The sequence below is a fragment of the Narcine bancroftii genome, chromosome 2, assembly GCF_036971445.1.
Source record: "Narcine bancroftii isolate sNarBan1 chromosome 2, sNarBan1.hap1, whole genome shotgun sequence".
In the NCBI taxonomy this organism is placed as follows: Eukaryota; Metazoa; Chordata; class Chondrichthyes; order Torpediniformes; family Narcinidae; genus Narcine; species Narcine bancroftii.
In genome coordinates, this window is record NC_091470.1 from 49,514,729 (window position 1) to 49,538,344 (window position 23,616).

Genomic DNA, 23,616 nt, shown 5'->3' on the forward strand with positions numbered 1-23,616 from the left:
CACCATTTTGACAACTTTCAATTCAATGCACTAACCACATCTTCACCATGGACAGTCTTTATACACATCTGTCCCCTATCAGGAAACTTGGAGGACCACACCCATGACTGTGTGGCCAGGCACAATTCCAATGCCATCTACAACTTTGCCGATGACAATCGATACGAACATGATGATGACTAAAAATGTTTCAATGATATTAGTTGAAAGTTAAGTAAAATCAATAATGCTATATAGATAAGAGTATCTATGCAACTAATCTCAGTAAAAATGCAATGTTCCAATAGATTATCAATTCTTAAAATTCAAAAATGTAACAGTATCTTTCTATGGATTAACAGTTGTAAGCAGAATCACAAATGGGAATGAGGAAGCGTACAGGTGGGAGATAGATCAGCTCGTTGAATGGTGTAACGACAATAACCTTGTGTTCAATGTCAGCAAAACCAAAGAGATGATTGTGCATTTCAGAAGGAAGTCATGGGAACACAGCCCAGTCCTCATTGAGGGCTCAGTAGTGAAGAAGGTCAAGAACTTCAAATTCCTGAGTGTCAACATCTCTGAGGATCTGTCCTGGAGCCTCCATATTGATGCATTCACAAAGAAGGCTCACCATCAGCTATACTTTGTGAGGTGTCTGAGGTGGTTTGGTATATTACCAAAGTTTCTCGTAAACTTCTACAGGTTGCATCACTGCCTGGTATGGAGGCGCCAACTCTCTGGACAAGAATAAACTCCAGAGAGTTGTTAACCTGGCCTCCAACATTACAGGCACCAGACTCCACTCCATCGAGGACATCTACAAGGTGGTGTCTTAAAAAAGCAGTCTCTATCCTCAAAGACCCCCACCACCTAGGCCATGCCCTCTTAACTCTGATACCATCAGGAAAAAAGTACGGGAGCCTAAAGATGAGCACTCAGTGGCACAAGGACAGCTTCTTCGCCGCTGCCATCAGATTCTTCAATAATCAATGAACCAAAGACACTGCTTTACTTTTCATGCACTATTATTATTATTTTATATTTTTTGTTTAGTCATGTCATAAGATGATTATGATATATATGTTTAAACCATGATGCTCCTGCAAAAGACCAAATTTCATGACTTAATCATAGCAATAAATTCTGATTCTTCTTTCTGGAACAAAGTCCCAATCCGTTCTCCACCACTAACACTCTCATCTAATTAGCAGAACTTATTCTTACCCACAATAATATTTCTTTAGATTCTTCCCATTTTCTACAAATTAAAGGTATTACATAGCTGCCAGTTATACCTACTTTTTGTTGGCTATGTTAAATAGTCCTTGTTCCAAAACTACCCTGGCACCCCTCCCAACTCTTTCTCCACTATATTGATGACTGCATTAATACTGTCTCCTATTTATGCGTGGAATTTATCAAGTTTCTCGCCTTTGTTTAAAACTTCCAGCCTGCCCTCAAATTTACTATTGACTATTTCTTCTCTCCTTTTTCTGGAATTCTTGCTATCTGCACCTTAGGAGATATACTGATAATCTACTATAACATTTATGTATTGCCTTTTATTAGAGGCAAACACATTATTTATTCCCACAGTTACCTGGACTATACCTCCTCCAACAGCATATCCTGCAAGGACATCATCCCTTTCTCTCATTTTCTCTGACTATTGCCAAATCTCTTGATGAGTCTTCCCATTCCAGGACTTCTGAAATGCCTTCCTTTTTCAGGAAATGTGGATTGCCTCTACCACAATTGATGGAAGCCCCTCTCATATTTCCTTCGTTTTAGTTATCTGCTCTCACCTTGCTCATATTTCAATGCCCAGCACTTGGTAAACACTCTTTCAATTTCATTATAAGATGGTTCTTTCAAATTTTGCTGTTGTTTCTTCAGCAAACCAAGCACACTAGAATTAAAATAAAGCTTTGTGAATTTATACTTGAAGCAAGTGAAAGGATGCAAATACTACATATACTACATAATACTACATATACTACATAACGTTCGAAAAACACATGGCAACCAAAATATGTAAATACAAACCTTTTTCTGAGAAGAAACAACTATGACAACATAATTGAAACAGCTATTTTACATTGCTTGTGCTCTGTAAGGCTCTAATTAATATTTACATACCATGATACACAGTGATTAAATCTGAGAGAACAATTAATGTTCATTTGGGATTTGTTCAGCTTTTCAGTAACCTGTTTTAATTAATAATACAAGTTAACTACCCTGACTTTGCTCTGTTATTATAAATCATAAATGTTAAACATTCTATTTTCAAGTCATATGGCTATACGGCACGGAAACAGGCCCTTTGACCCACCAAGTGTGCAACAACTATCAAACACCCTTTTATGCTAATCCTGCAGCAGTTCTATTTTATTCTTTAGTAAAGCAAAAAGTCTGCAGACACCGTGGTTGAAGTAAAAACATAAAGCTGGAGAAACTCAGCAGGTCAAACAGTGTCTTTTATGTAGCAAAATTAGAAATACATAATTAACGTTTTGGGCTTGAGCCCTTCATCAAGGTATGGAAAAAATGTCGACAGGCGTCTGAATAAAAAGGTAAGGAGGGAAGCGTAGGGGGAGGAGCACGGTAGTAAAGGCAGGAGGTAATGGGTGGAGAAGGGAGGGAGGGCACAGCAGCAAGCAGGGGGAGGAAGGATGGCTAGGTGAATAGGGAGGGAAGGAGGTGGAAAACTGAGTGAAAGAAGACCAGAGGAGGGGGAGAGCAGGTTAGTAGAATCCGGAAAAGTCAATCTTAATTTACTATTTTATTCTCTCCTCATTTTCATAAAATCCTCCCAGATTTAACCTCTCACCTACATATTATGGATCATTTTTAGCGGCCAATTAACTATGAACGAGCACATCTTTGAGCTATGGGAAGAAATTAGAGAGCATGGAAGAAAATCTTGCAGTCCATGTGCAAAGTCCATACTGACTGAACTGGAGGTCAGGATTGAACTTGGGATGCTAGAATTGTGAGACAGCAGTTTTGCTAGCTGCATTTTTGTATAATCCCAATGAAATTTAAAGCTTTGTTTCCTTCCAGCAGAAGTTGTAACATTTCTAAAATTGTTTTTCTACCATTAAGTAGGCCTCATCATCTGACTCTAGTGTGTTGTGGAATTGAATTAAGTTTTGATTCAGATCTTTAATGACTTTCTAGCCCATGAAAATAATGGGCAAAGAAACTGGTCCTCAAAATATTTTAAATAATCTATTTGAAGCTCCAAGAAAGTGCTTAATATCAGTCCACAGAGGATGTTTGTAAGTTTGATCATGGCTGACACAGGTATCATTTCACCTGAACTTTATAAGTATATTAATAATGCTGTTTATATTATGCAGGGAGGAATGGGAACAAAGGAAGCCATAAACTAAGACAACTTTATAATTTTCAACTTTATTGTTGAACTAATCTTGAATCAATATTTAGTACAGACCCACCTTCCTTTATACAGTTTGCACATTTTATGTGGTCAATTTTTATCAATTTAATTTAATCAATTTAATGCAACCTCAATGGAAAGATGAAGCATTCTGTTCCCTGCATTTTGCAGATCTGCAAGATTTGTTTTTTCCTGCTGGAAAATTTCGCAGTTCTTCTGTAAGATTATCTGTGATTTTGCAGGCAGTTTATGAGGACGGGCAAAGGGAATTGATTAGGCTGCTTGTTCAACATCCATTCCAGGATGAACCACGATTTCCTGTGATTAAGTATTGGGAAGTTATTTTCAATCCATTCTATAATTCTTCTATGCAAAAAAAAATGTCAGGAGAGCATTAAATACATCGCAACATCTTGTCAACACCTGTATTAGAAGAGAAAGTGGCGCAAATGCTTTTATGTTGCTTTTCAAGAAACTGGAAAATTAATGTTCTTCTGTTCTCTAAATAATATCCAAACATCATCCAATATATGAATGTTCTATGGATCTCCTTCTAGGCCTCTATAAGGAAAGGGAATTCAGTTATATATTCATTCCAGCGTGCATTTCCATTCAATGCTCACTTTGGAGACTGATGCAAGATTTTTCTAATATTCCTCTGCTTCTCCCAGCCATGCAACTCCTATTTTCCATCTGTTGTGAGAGGAACATTGAGCTACGAATTCTTCTTTAACCATATATTGATCTGTAGCAGAAGGAATGGTGTCATAATATGTTGAGCAGAAAATTAATTCTCATCTTGCCAGTTTCAACTGCCTCAATGTTCTGTTGCCTCATGTCTGACAAATCGTTCAAAAGCCAAATGGGCATATGTGTCAATAAGAGAGTTTGAAACACTTTAAATCTGATGTTTAAAGTGAAACACTTTAGCCATTAGAAGCATCAACCAGGTACTCTTTGGAAAGGCCTTGCTTGATGAGAGCAAACAGTTAAGAAATAAACAAAATAACTGACAAATAAATACATGACTATTCTTAAGAGGAAAATGTTCCTGCTGTGCTGCAACACATCAGAGCTGGCCTCTGTGGTCCTGGGGATAAGCTGTCTTTGGATGTTGAGATCTACACAGACTCCAATTGCTACTTATTTATGGGGAAAATGCGCTAACACATGCAGAGCTGAAATGTCACTTCATCAAATGAAGCTTCTGAGGAACGTGTTCTTTGCTTTGAAATATCAAACACTTTGAGAGATCAAAAATATTTGACAGAAAAAACCTGCACCATGCACACTCTGAACTTCAATAACTTGGTGGATGATGACATCCATTTTGACCATTAGAATGATGGGACAATCTTTGTTTTAAATCTAAGAGAAAATGATGCAATTTAATACAGTCTTTTAGGTCTTCAAGACCAAAGCTGCATTCCCATTTCTTTCCAAAAACACATTTTGTTTTGTGCAATAAGAACTTTATGTATAGGTGTACATAACTTGAGATTAAGATGGGAAGTTGATTTGAATAGATAAATAGATGCAGCTATATTTCTTCTTTTCTTTGGCTTGAAGAAATATAGCTGCATCTATTTATCTATTCAAATAGATGCAGCTATATAGAGATAATATGAAAAAGGCTATTAATGTTAGATATAATGTTTTGCATCAGTTATAATTATCCAACTCTATCAGATTTATGATTTAGATGTGGTCAAGAAGTTGGATCTTTTCTGCATTCTACTTGGGAGTGCCTAAAGTTAAACATTTCTGAATGGAAGTGTTTAGCTATTACTTAGGGATGGAGAGATGGCATGCAGAATTTCGTAGCTGTATTGCACTTGAGAAGATTACTTATAAATTACAAAATAGATATTATGGAAAATATGGCGCCCACATTTGCAAAATGTAGGTATGAATGTTTAACAGGCTCTCTGAAGACCCCATTGGTTGGTGACTTCAAGCATCATTACATTGTTTAAAAATTCTATGTTAAATTGTTTATTCTTTTGACATTCTCCAGTTTTTCTTTCTTCTATTTCTGTTTATTCTTTTTCTTTTTATATTTTTTTGGGGTGGGGGAGGGAGGAGGGAGGAAGATTTTGTATACCACATATAATTTTTGAAACTTTTTATTGAAATAAATGTATTTATGGTTGTGATTTTAAAATTGTTAAGTAAAATATTTTTTTTAAAAACTTTATATATGTAAATCTTGCTGCAGACAGTAGTTAATTTATCCAACTTCTTTCAGAATGCTTTGTCAGAATGTTTGGTTCAGCTTCGTTACAAAGGTTCAAGTTCAAAATTATGAAGGTTTGTTATAAAATGTAGAGAAGTTTAAAGCAATGTACTTTTTTAAAAAAAATGCAGTCACAAGAAAAATGTTTGTAAATTAGTGCAGTATTTTCCTAGTTTGACTGACTCCAATTGTAAACCGGTCACTTTGTACATTGTTCTTTCATCATACATTGCTCTTCCAGTGCCGTCCCACTGTTACTACAATTGATACTTGATTCATTCTTTAGCTATATGCAATACACTTCACATACAAGGTTGATTGTGTGTTGGAGTACACTATAATTTGCCTATCATTTCAATGGGTCCACAACAGATGCCATCCCTGTGCCTCTGCACCTTGAAACAACAAGGCAAAAAGGATACCCAAGTCTGACTCCTATTTATTGAGCACAGCTCTGCCTTCAGTGCCATTATCCCAGTCAAATTCATCTCAAACTGAGATATAGTATCAGCAACCTCCACCCTCTGCAACTGGCTCCTCAATTTCCTGATTTGTGGACTATAAACAGCAAGAATGAGTGGCAACCTCCTCCTCCACAATAATCCTCAACACCAGTGTCCTGCAAGGCTGTGTAGTTAGCCCTTACTGTACTTCATATACACTCATGACAGGGTGGCCAAATACTTCTCCAACTTAATCTATGATTGCTAGTACACGATCATTTTGGGCCAGGAAAGAGATCGGCAGAACTAGTGGTATCATGTCAGAATAATGTGCCTCCCTCAATGTCAGCTGATATCAATTTTGGGAAATGGAGAGAAGAACATAACCCAGTGTATGTCAATTGTGCTGAGGTGGAAATGGTGGAGAGCTTCAAGTTCTTGGGAATACATATCACCAGTGACCTATCATGGTCTAATCATCTTGTAATGGCAACAAGAAAGTGCACCAGAGGCTGCCCTGAAGAAATTTGGCTTGGTCCTGAGGTGTCTACCAACCTTTACAAATGCACCATAGAATGTATCCTGTCTGAATGCATCACAGCTTGTTATGGGAATTGCTTTCCCAAAGACCGTAAGATATTACAGAGAGTGGTAAATGCAGCTCAGTACATAGTATAAACCAACCTCTCCATTGACTCTTGTCAATACCTCTCGCTGTTTCAGGAAAGATGCTGAAATATTAAGAGACTTATCCAAACCCAGTCATACTCTCCTCACCTCTTTGTCCACTTGATTTAGTACACTAAATTTAACATGTTCACCATGTTGAGTCCTACCCTGGTTTATCTTTCCAAAGTGCAACACCTCATACTTGTCAGTTAAATTCCCTTTGCCATTCCTTGGCCTATCCTTCCTCATTGTAGACCACACAACTAATTTTGATGCTTTCTGCAAATTTAATGATGCTAACTATGTTGCCATCCAATTCGTTAATAAACAATAGGGGACCCAGCACCAACCTCAGCAGCCCACTGCTAGACATGCACCTCAAGTCAAACATTCTCCCTCCCTATGACTTTCCACAAAGCCAATTTTGATTCCAATGGGCCGGCTTCCCTTGGATCATAAGTGATCGAACCTTCCAGACTAACATGCCATGCAAGACCTTGTTAGAGGACGTACTAAAGTCCATATATACATTATCTATGCTCCTACTTTCTTCAATCCTCTCCATCATTTCTTCAAAAACCTATCAGAATTGTGATACACAACCTCCCGTGCACTAAGCCATGCTGACTACCTCCAATCACTGGGAGAATCGTCTCTAGCAAATTTTGGATTCCTGACATCAAGCTTACTGGCCTGTAGTTCCCTGCCTTGTCTTTGCTGACCTTTTTAAATAACAACACAGTATTAGCCACCCTTCAGTCTTCTGGCACTTTAAGGCCAGAGATGATGTAAATATGTGAGCAAGAGCCTCCACATTTTCTTCCCTAGCTTCCCACAGGTGTGAGGATGTGAAGATCAAGCCCTTTAAGGCTGCCAAGACCTCCTCCCTGCCATTAAAATGGTCCAGGACCTTGCAACTTGTTTCTTTCAATTCCTTAGCTTTCATAATCCTCACAGTAAAGAATGATTAAAAAATATTCGTTAAAATCTCATCCATCTCCTGTGGTTCCTCACAAAGATGGCCATGTTGATCTTTAATGGGACAGATTCTCTCCTCAACCATCCTTTTTACTTGTAATATACCTCCCAGGGTTGATTTTGCTTTATTCTAACTGCCAGCCTAGCTTCATCTCATGTCCTCTATTTGCTTTTCTGGTTTTTCTCTTTAAGCAATTTGTTTGATTTCGACTGCTTAAGTCTGATCTATGCCACTTCTGTTTTACCTGACCAGTACCTTGTATCCTTTATTAACCAGGGCGGCTTCAAATTTCCACCCAGGCCCTTCACCTTAACAGTAACATGCAATGCCTAAACTCTTGTTCTTTCACCTTTTAAAAATTGTCCCATTCTCCAACCATCCCCGGACATGTAAACATCCTCTCAATCAACTTGTGCAAGTTCTTGCCTAATTGCTCGAACATTAACCTTGTCCCAATTTAGGACTTTTACTTCTGAACCAGTCCTGTCTTTCTCCATAATTATTTTAAAACTTATACAGTTGTGGTCACTGGTTCCAAAGTGCCCCCCCTCCCTCCACCCCTCAATTTAATTCCCTAAGAGGAGGTCCAGTGTTGCATACGGTCTAATAGGGGCTTTAATACTCTCTTGGACACACTTAACAAACTCTGCCCCATCCAAGCCCTTAGCACCATTGGTTCCTCAGTCAATAATAGGGAGGTTAAAATCTCCCAGTAATACTACTTTATTATGACAGCTTCGAGAAAGGATCTCACACTGGCAAAAGATTAAGGATTCTATGTATTGTCATAAACACAAAATGCAAAAAAGTCTTTTTCCCTTGAAGCCCTTGCACTGGCTTTTATAATTGTAATTTTTCTGTGGCCTGCCATGTTTTTTTGAACATTTTCTATTCCCTGCATTATTTAAACCACTGTTGTGCTCCTTCCTACATTTGTTGTCTTATTTATTTGCCTATTGTTTTGTTTATTTTTTGAATTATTATTGAACTACCTGGTGTAAAAGTAGTATTTCTTGGATATTATGGAAACAAAACATTTTCCTGCATTTTTGGTACATGTAACAATAAAATAATTCATTCATTAGATTGTCTGGAGAGATAGACAACAAATTGCATTGATAAAATACATATAACCTTTCTCAAAATAACAAATAAACATCTTTGAGTTTTTGATGTTAAATATTTCAAAATATTATGATCAAGGAAGAGTAAAAAAAAGTAATTCATTTCTAGATAGTTCAGAAGCCAAAATGCACCCAATTAAGACAATATATGTTAATATTAATATAATCAAGGTCCTGTACATTTTTTGTGTCCGATTTTTTAAAAAATATTTTGCAAATAGATCTATTGCCTGATGGGGCAAAAACAATTGCTTTTCTTTGTTTCCACTGTGAGCCTAGAAGTGTTCATCTCAATTCTAAATGGGTGGAACATTTGCTTTGTCTCTGGTGTCCATAACTTCTCATCTTAACCCTGTTAAGATAACCCTGTTAAGACTTGCGAACAGTTGCTCAGGTTCTCGGTGCAGATCTTCCATGGCTGAAAACCATCCTTTTGGATGCAGGCATGGGCTTATGTAAGCTACCAGGGTTCCTGTTGCTGAGTTAAGACTTTGAATGGAGGACTGATGGCTTCCTTGACAATTTCTGCTGTGCATTAGGATTTGCTTAATTTACCATAATAAAAATTTGGATCTACCAGACTCTACCATTGCTTCACCTCCCCAAGAGATGACAGTTGAAATTGCAGTCAGTAAGCTTTACTGCCAAATGTGGGCTTTTCATTCACTTGAATAAAATCATATCCAGGGCAGAAAATCAAATTGGGTAATCAATTCTCCCAAGAATAAAACTTATTTGATTTATGATGTATGTGTTTGCTCTTCCACCCCACCAATCCCTGCATACCTGCTTAGACCCAGAGATTGTATAATATCTCCTTCACATGTGCTTCCATAACTGTGACAACAGCCAAATGTGCAAAATACACAACAAAATTATACAAAAGGCTTGATTTTTAAAAAAAAAATCAGGGTTGATAAACTGAAAATACTGGGAAGCTTCACCTTTGAATAATTATAATTATTGCAATATATTTTTCTGTGAATATACAAATAAATTTATGAATATTTGTAGAAACAGGAGTAAACAGTATGACTCCTTACCTCTTCACACTAATTAATGGGATGTTGACTGATGTGGCTTATGGGTTAAAGTCCATAATCCTTGATTGTCCTGTTCACCTTCCATTCTTCTGAACTCCATAATGTAGAGGCCCAATATGCTCAATTATTCCTTATAAGAAAATTGAGGAATGGGAAAGGGGAAGTTACAATTATAGGGGTGTATTATAGACCACCGAATGGGGAATGCGAATTAGAGAAACAAATTAGTAGGGAGATAGCAGATATTTGTAATAAGCACAGGGTAGTGATTGTGGGGATTTTAAATTTCCGAATATTGATTGGGAAACCCATTCCATGAAAGGGCTGGATGGGTTGGAGTTGGTGTGCAGGATAGCATTTTACATCAATACGTGGAGGTACCAACTAGAGAGAGAGCTGTGTTGGATTTACTGTTGGGGAATGAGATGGGTCAGGTGACAGAGGTATGTGTCGGGGAGCACTTCGGGTCCAGTGATCATAGTGCCATTAGCTTCAAGGTAATTTTGGAAAAGGATAGGCCTGGGCCCAGAGTTGAGGTTTTTGAGTGGGGGAAAAGCTAGGTTTGAGGAGATGCGAAAGGATTTACAAGGGGTGGATTGGGACAATTTATTTTCTGGGAAGGATGTAATAGAGAAATGGAGGGTCTTTTAAAGGAGAGGTTTTAAGAGTACAAAATCTTTATATACCTGTTAGGTTGAAAGGTCAGGTCAAACGTTTGAGAGAGCCATGGTTCTCAAGGGATATTGGAAACTTGGTTCGAAAAAAGAGGGAGTACTACAATGAATATAAGAAACAGGGAAAAAAGGAGATGTTTGGTACTATATTGAATGTAAAAAGAATCTTAAGAAAGAAATTAGAAAAGCTAAAAGAAGGTATGAGGTGGCTATAGCAAGCAGGGTGAAAATAAATCCAAAGGGTTTCTACAAATATGTTAGTAGCAAAAGGAAAGTGAGAGATAAAATTGGTCCAATAGAAAATCAGAAAGGACAAATGTGTGTGGAGCCAAAAGAGATGGGGGAGGTCTTGAACAATTTATTTTCCTCAGTATTTACTGAGGAGAAGGACATTGAACTGTGCAGGGTAAAGGAAGCAAAGGGGGTATATATGGAGACTATAGTGATTAAGAAAGAGGTAGTACTGGAGCTTTTGAAACATATAAAGGTAGATAAGTCTACAGGTCCTGACAGGATTTTCCCCAGGACCTTGAGAGAAGTTGGTGAGGAAATAGCGGAGGCTATGGCAGAGATTTTTCACATTCGAGACGGGTATAGTGCCAGAGGATTGGCGTACTGCACATGTAGTTCCTTTGTTTAAAAAGAGTTCAAGGAGCAAGCCTAGCAATTATCGGCCTGTAAGTTTAACGTCGGTGATAGGTAAATTGATGTAAAGTGTTCTTAGAGATAGTATATATAAGTATATGGAGGGACAGGGTCTGATCAGGGACACTCAACATGGATTTGTGCGTGGAAGGTCGTGTTTGACCAATCTTGTTGAATTTTTTGAAGAGGTGACTAGGAATGTTGATGAGGGTAGAACAGTGGATGTTGTCTATATGGACTTCAGTAAGGCCTTCAATAAGGTTCCGCATGGGAGGTTAGTTAGGAAGGCTAAGTCCTTGGGTATTAATTTGGAGATAGTCAAATGGATTCAACAGTGGTGCCAGAGAGTAGTAATACTAGATAATTGTTTGTCTGGATGGAGGCCGGTGACAAGCGGTGTACCTCAGGGTTTGGTATTGGGACCGTTGCTGTTTGTCATATATAATAATGATCTGGAGGATGGGACAGTAAATTGGATTAGTAAATATGCAGATGATACTAAAGTAGGGGGAATTGTGGATGATGAAAAGCGTTTTCAAAGATTGCAGAGGGACTTAAACTGCTTAGAGGAGTGGGCAGAAAGATGGTAGATGGAGTTTAATGCTGATAAGTGTGAGGTGCTTCATTTTGGAAAGAATAATCAAAGCAAGACATATGTGGTAAGTGGGAGGGCATTGAAGAATGCAGTGGAGCAGAAAGATCTAGGAATAACGGTGCATTGTTCCCTGTAGGTAGGAGCGCATGTGGATAGGGTGGCGAAGAAGGCCTTTAGTATGCTTGCCTATATAAATCAGTGCATAGAATATAGGAGTTGGGAAGTAATGATGAAACTGTACAAGGCATTGGCGAGGCCAAATTTAAAGTACTGTGTGCAGTTCTGGTCACCGATTTATAGGAAGGATATTAACAAGATAGAGAGAGTGCAGAGGAGATTTACAAAAATATTGCCTGGGTTTCAGCATCTGGAATACAAGGAAAGATTGAGCAAATTAGATCTTGATTCCTTGCAACGTAGAAGACTGAGAGGGGATTCGATAGAGGTGTTTAAGATAATGAGAGGGATAGATAGAGTTGATGTGGAAAGGCTTTTCCCATTGAGAGTAGGAGAGATGGATACAAGATGTCATGAGTTGAGAGTTGACGGGCAAAGGTTTAGGAGTAACATGAGGGGGAACTTCTACTACTCAGTGGTTACTGTGTGGAATGGGCTTCCGGGAAATGTGGTGGAGGCAGGGTCAATTTTGTCATTTAAGAAAGAATTGGATAAGTATATGGATGGAAGGGGGATGGAGGGATACGGGCAGAGTGCTGGTAAGTGGGATTAGAGGAGGGTACTTGGATCAGTGCGGACTAGAAGGGCCAAATTGGCCTGTTTCCATGCTGTAATTGTTATATGGTATCATTCCAATCAAGCCTTTATTGTATTTGCTCTATCCTTTCTTAACAAAGAAGACCATATCCGGGCACAGTTCTCTGGATGTAGCCTTGACAAAGCTATGCCCAGCTGTTCTAATGTTACTTTATTCTCATTCTTTTCCCACCAATCTCCTCTACTCTGTTTTATCAATATGAATTATAGGCTTCTAAAATTATCCAATCATTGCATTTTCATTCAGTTTAATACAACTCTTAATCATGGATAAATCACTTTTCCCATTAAAAATGTTTCTTAATGGGATTATAAGCTATTTCTTGAAATGTGCTAATCTACCATCATATATAATTTAATCTAATTTTTCAACCTATTAATTCACCCCATTCCCGTATTGTGTGACTTTATGTTTAATGATCTTGCTTTAGATTTAAATTTATCACAGTCATATTCTATCATATTTATGAGCACCTGCCCCAGAGGATCTTTTCCCCTGTACTGGAGCTGATGATTGAGAAGTGAACACCTTATCTCCCACATTATCTTTCAAGCCATGTGTAAAACTCTCTGTTATGTTAGATCATATGCTAAAGATATAAAGGATATAATGCAGATAGTTTTGCCCTTGTTGTTCTTGTTAATTTAAACATTAGTTCCTCATGTTTAACACTTCTGCTTTGAAAATTCTATGAAGTTTGTTGGTTCTCACAGCACCATGATATGGATCCTATCCTTCCACCAAGTTCTTCCATGTCTTGAGAGATGCTGTTTGCCCAGATCTTCCTGGCTTGCAGCTGCAAATAATAGCTTTTGTCTCCCTGACAATACTTTCCCCTTTCACTACCACTTTCCTTTGGACTACTGTCTCTAGAATGTTCTCCTGTGACATTGTCTACTTTCTCCATCCCTTTAATATTTGTTTGGGCAGAAACTACCTAGTATTTAAGACATACTTCACTAAATCTTTGATCTCCATATACCTACTTTGCATTTTCTGTTCTTTTGTTGTTGACCATTGCCCAAATTCAGGGTGGCATTAGAAGTGGCAGCCCTAAGGTAGAAAATGGGGACTAAGACAGTTAACTGGATCAAACTAGACAAATAACTGCACTCAACAATTTTGCACAGGATGTAAATGCTGCAGTTGCGGTTGCTGGGGTTTTCTCTTATCTCTAACATGTTGTTAATACAACATTTTACCTGTCCTAACAGCCCAATTAAATTTTGTTTTGAATATACAATTACCGGTAGTTGAACTTTCCATGTGTTTCATACCTAGATTGTTCCAACTAGCTAGTTTATCTCTTAGAAGTTAAATAGTTCACATTACTAAAACCCACTTTTCAATTGTTAGTGGAAGTTAATGTGTTTTTCCATTAAAACTCTACAAAGTATTAGAAACATTTAAATTTTCTTCTTGAATCTGTTGCAAACTACCATGAGTGTTAGAAACAGAAAACAAAGCACCTACCCATCACCTTGCTATCTCAATTCCCATGCTGACCCTTTGTACCTTCTTAAATCTGCATGTTATTTAATCATTTGTATGGGAGTGTAAATAATTTTGGAAGTCCAGCAATTGTGTACGATGTTTCCCAATGTTAGTAAAACTTACTAGAGTTTTAAATAATTTGAAATTAATTTCAGTTGGCAAACATTAAAAGGCTTGCAGGCAACTACATTGATAGAAGAAACATTTTTATTGGACAGTTAAGACTGAATAAACAGCAAAAATAAATCTCAATTCTGAAGTAAAACCTAGAGGGATTTAAATTCTGTTGAGTGGTGATTTTTAATTAACAGGTAAGGAACTCTTGTTCTAGTCTAATAGATTTGTTTATTTTTAAATGGCTAACTTAATTGAAATACCGCACAAAAAAAAATTTGTCCAAGTGGTTTAATCAGTAGAGCCAAATATTATTTGGTATAAAACTAATCTTTAAAGCATGCAAAAAAAACATTGTAGGGTCATGAAAAGAATACCTGTCTAAACTCTATCATGGTCAAGCAGAATCCTTTTACATCTTTTACATGATAGAGGAATTAGGGGATATGGGAAGAAGGCAGGTAGGTGGAGTTGGGTCATAAATTAGATCAGCCATGATCGTATTGAATGGCGGAGCAGGCTCGATGGGCCATTTTTGGCCTACTTCCTATGTTCCTATGTTCCATTAAAGCAATTCTCTGTCCCAGCTTGCATAAAAAGGCCAGCCATGGTACTGTGAGTATCTAAAGAAGCATAATATTACAATGACAAAGGATGACAAACTTAAATCTGTGGATTGCAAAAGATCTTATGGATGATGAAATTAAGTTTGAAGTACAGTTGGAATTGATTTCAAATTGAAATGAAAAAATGGTCCCAATTATGCATTACAATTTTGAAGTTATATAACTAGGACTTGGAAATTATTTATATCTTGCAATCACATGGGAATTCCCATTATAAAATATGTGATTTATGTCTTAGTATCTGTAAAACATTCACTGTCCAGTCATTATACTGATGTGCTCCTAAATGCTATTCAAAAACAATTTTATCTGTACATCAATTGTCAGTACCTGAAGAGATAACTACATAATCTATGGTTTATAAATGTAAAATACTAGACTCTTTCAGATTAAAATGCATCCAAATTGCCACATTGACAATAGTTGAGGTTGTCATGGCAACTTGCTTTTTCTGTGATCCTTGGATATAAAATGCTGTACACAATTGTTCTTATGAATTTCTGCATCAGCCTTTATTGGCATTATACCCTGACATAGATTTCCTGAAGTGGGAGACTTGCAGCTATTACTGGACTAAAAGTCTCTTGCCATTATTCAGTTCGTGAGGCAGCTGGAAGTTTCATCCAAGTGATGAAAGGGATGGAAAAAATGGCAATTGCTAAAGGTTACCATGGTGACAAAAAGCAACCATTCAAGCAACATGCTGTGGCCAGCACAATTATTGAGAATGGAGTTGAGGGCATCAAAACTGAGATCAAGTCTTGTAGCTAAATTTCCATTTCTGTTCATTGCACTAAACTTTGAGCTTTGCTACTCAATGGAATTCTACAACTGAATTAACAGTTTTATTAAAAGTGTAGATGAAATACCTGGAGAGCATTTTCATACATTAAAAAAAATCTTTTCCAAATAGCATTTTTATGACATCACCCTCAAGAGTACAATAAACAAAATTTTAGGTCATCTTATTTGTTTTGCATTCATGAAAAAAAGTTTAAAAATGCTTCATCTTTTACTTTCCATATTAATTTGTCTTGCAATAACATCTTGCTAATATGCTTCATAGAATATGTATCCCACCCAAAAACAAAAATTCATCGGATTCAACACAACTAATTTCTGGAAAGGCTCCATTTACAATATGTGTGTATATGTAATATTTCAGTTTTCATTCTGGAAAGTTCAAAGATTGGTCAACTTATTTGTGCTAAATTGACCTCACCAGAGGAAAGGTGGGAGCATTGTGTATGAACATGCACACAAACTTCCAACTCAGGTGTGAGGACAGGACTTAAAGCAGAGACTGCGTTGCATAATAGTTGTGCAGAATATGAAAATATTGGGGATTATACACAGCAGTTTCCTCCAGTGTGATTGTTCCTTTGTTGAAAAGGAGAGCTATATTAATGCTCCTTTAAACCTTTGCCAAAAAATGGAAAGGACCTACTATGTCTTAAAAACATTAAAAATAGTGTGATTTCAAATATGTTTCATGCAGGGAATGCAAAATATGTAGCCTTCCTAATGATATTAAATCATCTGGATGTAAGTTAGTTGGTTAAATCTGATGTTGCAATCTTTATGCCAAATACAGATAAATCTTTGATGGTGTATGGATCACAGTATACATTCTCTGGCCAAACTTATCACAATTTTTTTTCCCTGATGAATCCAGTCAGTACTTGAAGTCTTTAAATTTCTGATTGTTTTCCATACAGTTCATTATATTTATGATAGTAAAGCAATAAATTAGTTGGTCAACACATTATACCTTTAAATAATATTTTCTTATTTCATGGGATGTCTGTGTCACTAGCAATGACTTTGTAATTATCAGAAGAGGATAAAAAATCTGATTGCTGAAATATGAGATACAGGACAAGAATAATTGATTATGTAAAATTGCTGAGTTCAGTGTTAAAAGTTCAAATACTTTGTTTTTCTTGATTACAATTTGTTTATTAAGTATTTTAACTGATCTAGTGCTATAGCCAGACTGAAGAGCTTCACTATCTTAACCTGTGCCATCATCCCTATGCATGGTTTTTGGACCCTAAGGAAACATTTGTGTACCACTCTGGCGTCAATGTATGACCACAATCATCCCTCAGCACTGATAACTCACATCCATTAAATTAAACACTTTGTGGTATAATATTATGTAGTCAATGAAGATGAAGTTTTAGATATTGCTGCTAAACAAATTAAAAGAATATTAACACTCAGTGGATGGAATAACTAAATTACAAGATTTCTGAATCACTACAAACACTTCAATTGTAACTGTCCAAGGAAGACAGATATAATTCTGATATTAAAAAAAATTCTTGGTCAGAGATAATCCACCTTGAACCATTAACTCATTTTCAGCAAATGTAGCTTTTTGCCTTTAGATATTACTTAGATCTTCCAATATTTTGTTACTTTGTGATGCCTTATTGCCACCAGCATTGTCTCCGCTCTATCCTCAACATTCATTGGAGCGACTTCATCTCCAACATCGAAGTACTCGAGATGGCAGAGGCCGACCGCATCGAATCCACGCTGCTGAAGATCAAACTGCGCTGGGTAGGTCACGTCTCCAGAAAGGAGGACCATCGCCTTCCCAAGATCATGTTCTATGGCGAGCTCTCCACTGGCCACCGAGACAGAGGTGCACCAAAGAAGAGGTACAAGGACTGCCTAGAGAAAGCTCTTGGTGCCTGCCACATTGAACACCGCCAGTGGGCTGATACCGCCTCAAACCGTGCATCTTGGCACCTCACTGTTCGGCGGGCAGCAACCTCCTTTGAAGAAGACCGCAGAGCCCACCTCACTGTCAAAAGACAAAGGAGGAAAAACCCAACACCCAACCCCAACCAACCAATTTTCCCTTGCAACCACTGCAACCGTGTCTGGCTGTCCCGCATCGGACTTGTCAGCCACAAACGAGCCTGCAGCAGATGTGGACTTTACCCCTCCATAAATCTTCGTCCGCGAAGCCAAGCCAAAGAAGAGATTGCCATTAGATTGTGTCAAAATCAAGTGCTCCTCATGCCAAAGGCAGTCCAGAGATCCTGAGCTATTAAGAGCTGGGTACCAAAGTGGAAACCACTTTGTTATACGTTTGAAATTGAGAAAAAAATTTGCAATAACTGTAATGGTGACACAAGTGGCCTCAGATGCTAGGGTCTGGAGCAATCTATTGCCTTTGAACTTCAAGATCTACCAATAGGCAGAGAAAGTATCTTCAACAAGTAACCTCAAGATAGAATGACTAAAAATACAAGATAAATTCATCCTGCATTATCTCTAAACAGCACAAGCCAATCTAAGATCTTACAACAATCAGGCCTTAGATTTTCTATTTATTGTCAGAGTACATACATGACATCACATACAATCCTGAGATTCCTTTTTTCTTGTGTACATGGCAGAATTACCACTAATCGGTAGTGCAAAAAATAAACTGTACACAGCATAAATATGTCAATAAATAAAAGAACTGTAAACAGATAACAAATGGACTATGCAATACAGAGAGAATTTTAAAAATCAATAAAGTGCACAAGTAAAAATCTGATGGTGAAGGGGTAGCAACTGTTCCTGAACCTGGTGGTGCAAGTCTTGTGGCACCTATATCTCTTTCTTGATGGCAACAGTGAGAACAGAGTACTTGCTGGGTGGTGTGGGTCTTTGATGATTGTTGCTGCTCTCTCACGGCAGTGTTCCCTGTAGATGTACTCAATATTGGGGAGGGTTTTGCCTGCGATGTCCTAGGCTGGGTCCACTTATCTTTTGGAGGGCTTTATGCTCAGGGGTATAGGTGTTCCCATATCAGAGTGTGAAGCAGCCGGTCAGCACATTTTCCACCACGCCTCTGTAGAAATTTGCCAAGTTTTCTGGTGTCATACTAAACATCCGCAAACTCCTGAGGAAGTAGAGGCGCTGATGTGCTTTCTTCATGATGCAATTGATGTATTGGGTCCAGGAAAGATCCTCTGAGATGGTGACTCCCAAGAACCTAAATTTGCTCACCCTCTCCACCTCTGATTTCCCCCAATGATCACTGGATCATATACCTCTGTCTTTCCTGAAGTCAACAATTAGCTCCTTAGTTTTGGTGCCATTGAGTTCAAGGTTGTTGTAGGTGTACCATTCACCCAGGTTTTCAAGGTGTACCAAGCTACACAGTCATAGATGTAAAGTGAGTAGAGCAGGGGGCTAAGAACACAGCCCTGTGGTGCTTCGGTACTGGTGGAGATTGTGGAGAAGTTCTTACCAATCTTCATTGATTGTGGTCTGGAGGTCAGGAAATCCATGACCCAATTACACAGTGGGGTGTTAACTCGCAGGTCTTGGAGTTTTCTCATCAGTTTTATAGGGATGATGGCATTAAATCCCAAATTGTAGTCCATAAGGAGCATCCTGATGTATGCATTTTTGCTGTCCAGGTGTTCCAGGGATTTGTGTAAAGCCAGTGAGATGGCATCTGCCGTAAACCTGTTTCTACAATAGGTGAACTGGAATGGATCTGTGTCACTGCTCAGACAGGATCTGATGTGCTTCAACACTAGCCTTTCAAAACACTTCAACACTGTTGATGTAAGTGTTACTGGTCGATAGTCATTAAGGCAGGTTACTACACTCTTCTTGGGCATTAGTATGATTGGCAAGAAGGGATTAAATAAATGGCTGAAATAAAAAAAATCTTCCCACATTAAAGCAAACTGATGTAAGAATAAGGAATATACTGACAAAAATGAGAAATCAAAGCTGATTGTTTTTGTGTTCTTAAGGGCAAGTATGGTGGGCAGATGAAAGAGAGACTAGAGGGAAAAGGGGGATAGGATGGGAAGAGATAAGAATGAGAGTTTAATGTCCAGTATATTTTGAAGAGTTTGAATTGACTGTTTCAGTTATGTGGTTCATTTTATAATGGACCTTGTTAGCGTTGAAACCACCACATGGACGAAGAGCATCGTCTCTTCTCCCATCTGATAGACGCTCCAGGAGCCTTTTCTCTCGAAAGAAGAGTTTTTTTTCCCCGAGGCTGTGACCCTGCTGAACCTTAAATCACAGTGCTGAATGGTACTGCACTCACATTATACAGTCAGTACTTTTATAATTGTTTCCTTGTTGAATGTGCTTGTTTTTATTTGCACGTAGTTATTTGTATTTAACTTCTGGTTGGATGCTAATAGTATTTCAATGGCTTTGTATTTTTCTTGGCACAATGACAATAAAGTTGAATCTAATCTAATCTTAAAAAAAATCAGAATAGAGCATTCATAAAGATGTAGAACAGATATAATACAGCAGCTGTCTCATGACTCCAGCCACTTTGGTTCATTCAACACCTCCAGTGCTGTCTTTGAATTTGCATGCTTTCCCCCTTTTCATACATATTACCCCCAAGTGCTCTAGTTTCCTCGCTTTTCCCAAAAAAGTGTGGGTTGACCATCTTAAATTTACCTTTAGGCTGTAGATGAGTGGTTGAATATAGGTTGATTTGATGGGAATTTAGGAAAAATAAAATGGGTTAGAGTAGGATGAGGGTAAAAATGGGGGTGCCTGATGGGCAGTGCAGACATGATGGGCTAAAGACCCTGTTTCCATGTTGTATCTCTTTGACTTTAAAACAAGGTTTAATATACCACACAAGAACGATAAAAAGCAATTAAAAAAGGAGGATCTTTAATGAAGGAACTGAATAAAGGCTGGAACAACAGCTGTAATTCAGTTCCTGCTCCAAAGATCCTAATTTTTTTCATGAATAAAGTTGTTTTGAACTGCATTTGGATATGCTTTTAAAGAACCTGTCAGACTTTTAGTATTAATTTATTCTTGAACATGGTTTTAAAAATAATCAAGATCATGAACAAGATATTTGGAAAAAATATTCTTTTTTTTGTTCTCTCGCTGTAGCAAATGTAAAACTCAAAAAAAACCAATGCCTGTTAATATTAATGAAATCCAAAAGTACTGTACTCTTTGAGTCTCACTGCTGAAAGATAAATGCCATGCCCCAGCATGAGTCACGTGACCATCACTTGTGCAACAATGACAACCTATTCACTCCCACATGATACTCAGCTTTCTACTGACTCTCGCTCTCCATTAAACCATGAAAATACCAAAAGATTGACTAGAATATTCTGGATTCTCAGCGAGCATAATCTTGACAAAACAAAAAGAGGTATTCATGACTTTAAATAGACAGTGGTATTGCATCCTTGAGTCTCAGAGACACTTTATAGCTTCTACATATTATGGTTTATATTTTTTTCACACGCTCTGTAATGTATTTCTGTTTGTTTTATCTTGAAAGTAATTGTATGGATCACAATTTTTTTGTTGAAAATTTTATTTATAATTTTACAGACTCATACTTTACAATATTATAAGGGATCAATCCTTCCTTTTTACAGATCATTCATTATGAGTCTTTCTCTCACCCCACCCCCCAACCCCTTCACCCTCCCTCCCACTCTAACATCCACAAAGGCAAATATATCATTTACTAAAACATGAGAAAAAAAAGGGCGGGGGAAATACCAGTCAGATCTCCAAATTATCTCCTTATTCTCAGCATTTCAGAACTTGTGTGAGCCACTATTGTCACACTTGATCAATGTATTGTAATTATGGCTGCCACACCTTAACAAATGTGTCGAACCTCCCTCTTAAATTATGTAATTTTCTTCAGGGGAACTCGGCTTTGCATCTCCATGTTCCATCATGCTGTGCTTAACTGGGAGTTAGATCCGCCAAGGCTACTTTTACAAATTGGATTTGGTGCTTGAACAATCTCGGATTCAAGTCCATAATAATCTCCAACAGAAACAGCGCTGGATCCTGTGGATATCCCACCCCTGTAATTTTTTTCCAAAATGTCCCCTAACTCTACCCAAAATGGTCTCACCTTGGGGGAAAATGCACCTTTTGATGATGGTCGACTGCTCCACAAGGTGGCCAGAAGCTGTTCCACTGGTGGAATCAACTATTGAGACCTGTGGCAGAGGATTGATCAATACCTGGGTGGCAAGGTGTGGAGTGCCAGAGCATATGATTTCTGATAGGGGTGCACAATTCACTTTGGGGCTCTGGGCAGCACTGGCCAACCTTCTAGGAACCCAACTCCACCACACAACAGCATATCATTCACAGGCCAACGAGTTGGTTGTCCAGTTCCACAGACACCTGATGGCAGCTCTGATGGCTCAACTCAAAGGACTGGATTTGACAAATGAACTACCGTGGGTCCTCCTGGATATCCGCACAGCACCAAAAGAGGATTTTAACGTCTCGGAGGTGGAAATGGTGTACAGCGCTCCATTGGTCTTATCAAGGGGGTTCTTAGCCGCTGCCAAGGTCCAAGAAGAACCACCAGCAGCAATGTTGGATAAGCTAAGGGAGTGACTAGGCACCTTAGCCCCAGCACAGCCCTTATCACACAGCCAACTAAAGACATTTATCCCCAAGGACTTAAAGACATAAATACGACTTTGTACAATAGTGAAGTTGGGTTCCTAGAGGGTTGGTCAGTACTGCCCAGAGCCCCAAGGTGAATTGTGCACCCCTATCAGAAGTCATACTCCAGCACTCCACACCTTGCCACCCAGGTATTGATCAATGACCATATGAGGGGCCCTACCAAGTGGCCAGGCACAACGGGTCCATGTGCATGCTGGATATCGGTGGTAAGGAAGAGACTTTCACTACTGACTGTCTCAAGTCAGCACACATAGACAGCAGCTAGCTGGTCACTACACAGGCCCCATGACGCAAAGGCAAAGGTCAATACTCGAATCACCGATTCTGAGGGGATGCAGGGTCATGTAGTGGCCTGCTACCGAGAAGCGGCCTGACACACAAAATGGCGGTCGAACGCGGCGATTGCACAAGGCCTGCACGGGCTAATGGCCTTTTTCCTTGGCCGACTGCCTGCACAACGGGAACATCAACCAATCAGTGACTGGAATGCTGCTGAAGTTATTTCCACCAACAAATGCAGGAAAACTAGGCCCAGTGGCAGAAAATTGGGCCTATATGAGCCGAGGTAGAGAGTGCAATAAACCATATCGAGTGTGTCGATCTTCCACTCTGTTGTAGCAACATGCTACAATCACATTAATATGACATTTTCAAGGATGCTCTCTGATTCTTAATTTTTTATTCCTTGTTTTTAAAAAAAAAAGTACTTACAATGTTCCTCAAAAGCTCATTTTCAAAAACTTCGAAAATCAAGTTGTTTGTATCTGACTTCCTTAGATGATAAACACCAACTAATTGTTATCAGATATTTAACCAGCATGGTTTAGTACCATGCTGGGACGTCTATTTTACATACTTGACTCATTTTCTACTCAAGCCATTTTTCTAATGGTGATTAAAGCTCATTTATGAAGAAACAGCTGTGAAATCGGGCATATTTCCATTGCAGAGAGATCACAATGTAATGTTCTCATAGCTATAGATGTTAAAAACATGCCTATTAGTATTCTATTTACAGTTTAAAGTTCATACTTCATTTTAAAGTGTTTGTGTTTATGGAGTAATCTAAATCAACTTTTTTTCTAAGCTAACTTTGTAAATTTTTAAAATCTGACTTGTGCTAGTTTCTTTATTAGATCAGAATGCAAAATATGAAAAATTCTCTGGCTACGATTCTCTGCAGCAGGAACAGCATAAATGAGCAATATGTATTCACAGTGCATTAAAGAACCATTCCTTTCAGACCAGAATGGCAAACTCAAAGTTATTCTGTACAACAGAAAGGAATTTTTTCATGACTAGAGTTTCTACAGGTCAAATATGTAAAAATAGAGA

At 38.2% G+C, this 23,616-nt stretch overlaps 1 protein-coding gene and 1 long non-coding RNA gene across 5 annotated transcripts in view; one reads left to right on the forward strand and one right to left on the reverse strand.

Annotated features, from left to right (window-relative positions):
* The window catches only part of LOC138753518 (RAS guanyl-releasing protein 1-like), a 175,816-nt gene that overhangs the window by 92,312 nt on the left and 59,888 nt on the right, over window positions 1–23,616 (forward strand). The gene's annotated exons all lie outside the window — the stretch shown is intronic.
* Window positions 1–23,616, reverse strand: part of LOC138753519 (uncharacterized) — a 38,601-nt gene that overhangs the window by 954 nt on the left and 14,031 nt on the right. Inside the window, exons 1-2 of one of the 2 annotated variants that reach the window (XR_011351215.1) lie at window positions 13,558–13,620; window positions 1,788–1,891 (exon numbers count right to left, since the gene is read on the reverse strand). This is a non-coding gene — a long non-coding RNA (uncharacterized lncRNA). Of the gene's footprint in view, window positions 1–1,787; window positions 1,892–13,557; window positions 13,621–23,616 lie in introns of those variants that run through there. The other variant, XR_011351214.1, reaches the window with a different exon arrangement.